Genomic DNA, 2059 nt, shown 5'->3' with positions numbered 1-2059 from the left:
TCTGTAGGAAATTTCATAGCATTAAACACATTAAAAGTTATATCCTGATCCAGCACTCGCATTGTAAGCTCACCCTTCTGCACATCTATCAAGGTTCGGCCAGTCGCCAAGAAAGGTCTTCCCAAAATTATGGGAATCTTCTTATCCTCCTCGAAATCAAGAATTACGAAATCAGCAGGGAAGATGAGTTTATCAACCTTGACCAAGACATCCTCCACAATACCTCACAGATATATAATAGAACGGTCAGCCAACTGCAAAGTCATATAAGTTGGTTTTGGATGAGGCATATTCAACTTCTTGAAGATTGACAAAGGCATCAGATTGATACTCACTCCCAAGTCACAAAAGCATTTTTCAAAAGACATTTTTCTAATAGTGCATGGAATAGTGAAGCTTCCTGGATCTTTAAGCTTCAGAGGAAACTTCTGTTGCAGCACTGCACTACATTCCTCTATGAGAGCGCCAGTCTCTAAATCATCAAGCTTCACTTTCCGAGAGAGAATACCTTTCATAAACTTTGTGTAACTAGGCATCTGATCAAGAGCCTTAGTGAAAGGTATGTTGATATGAAGTTTCTTGAACACCTCCAGAAACTTCTCAAATTGCTTATCCAGCTTTTTCTTCTGCAGCCGCTTAGGAAAAGGCGGTGGAGGATAGATTTGTTTCTCCCCTTTATTACCCTCAGGAGGAGTGCGCACAAGAGTAGTCTTCCTTGGTTCCACTTCTGCTTTGTGCTACTCTGCTTCTACTTCAGTCTCAGCTTCTTAATTCAAAACTTGAGTTTGTTCGGGATTCGCAACCTTTCCAGACCTCAAAGTGATTGCCGTCACCTGCTCATTAGCTTCCCTCTTTCCTGGAACTTCAGTGTCACTAGGTAATGTACCAGGTTGACGATTTAGCAAGGTATTGACAATTTATCCAATTTGATTTTCCAAGGTCTTGATAGAAATAGCTTGACTCTTGCACATAAGCTTCAACTCCTCTAATTCAGCTTTTTCATTAGCTTGTTGCAGCTGAAGTTGCTGCCTTGGTGCATATTGCGGTTGTTGAAAACGGGGGGGGGGGGGGTTATACTGCTTACTGGGTACTGATGATAAGGCTATTGAACCGCATTCTGAGTGTTGCCCCAGCTGAAATTAGGATGATTGTGGTTGTTGGGATGATAAGTGGTTGGCACAGGTTGTTGCGATCGCTGAAAATTGCTCACGAACTGGGTTAATTCACTAGAAATAGCACACTAATCAGTCTCATGGGCACCAACACAAAGCTCACAGACACTAGTGATTTGATTAACTCCATAATTGGCCAAAGTGTCCACCTTCATCGTCAAAGCCTTAAGTTGGGCAAGTATAGCAGTTGCTGCATCTAACTCCAGAATTCCTGCTACTTTTCCCTGAGTCAGTCTCTGAGAAGGATTCTGGTATTCATTAGCAGCCATCAGTTCAACCATTTCATAAGCTTTATTGTAGCTTTTAACCCACAGGGCTCCTCCTGATGCTGCATCGAGCATGGGTCTAGAAGTAGCACCCAATCCATTCTAGAAATAGTTTATAATCATCCAATCAGGCATGCTATGGTGTGGGAACTTCTTTAGAATCTCCTTATATCGATCCCAAGCTTCACACAGAGATTCTCCAGTTTGTTGAGCAAATTGAGTAAGAGCATTCCTGATTGCAGCAGTCTTCGCCATGGGGAAGAATTTAGTGAGAAACTTTTGAGCAAGATCCTCCCATGTGGTCATAGACCCTGGTGGTAGAGAATTTAACTAGCACTTCGCTTTATCCCTTAGAGAGAATGGGAATAGTCGCAGCTTGATAGCATCTTCAGTCACACCATTGAACTTGAAAGTGTCTCAGATCTCCATAAAATCCCTGATGTGCATGTTGGGGTCTTCAGTAGGAGAACCCCCAAACTGAACTGAGTTATGTATCATCTGAATCGTGCTTAACTTGATCTCAAAAGCGTTATCCGAGATGGTCGGCCTGATGATGCTTGACTGAATATCATTGATCTTAGGCTGAGAGTAGTCCATCAAAGCCTTAGGAATTTTGGCTTG

General features: G+C 42.4%; 1 non-coding gene across 1 annotated transcript; it reads left to right on the top strand.

The window, feature by feature from the left end:
* The first annotated feature begins 1571 nt into the window (after nt 1–1571).
* On the top strand, nt 1572–1678 carry LOC141670123 (small nucleolar RNA R71). The gene has a single exon (XR_012554368.1). It is a non-coding gene; the product is annotated as a small nucleolar RNA R71 (small nucleolar RNA).
* Nucleotides 1679–2059: the final 381 nt, after the last annotated feature.

The sequence above is a fragment of the Apium graveolens genome, chromosome 6, assembly GCF_009905375.1.
Source record: "Apium graveolens cultivar Ventura chromosome 6, ASM990537v1, whole genome shotgun sequence".
NCBI lineage: Eukaryota > Viridiplantae > Streptophyta > Magnoliopsida > Apiales > Apiaceae > Apium > Apium graveolens.
Note: the sequence above shows the minus strand (reverse complement) of the source record. Positions and strands in the feature narration are given on the sequence as shown.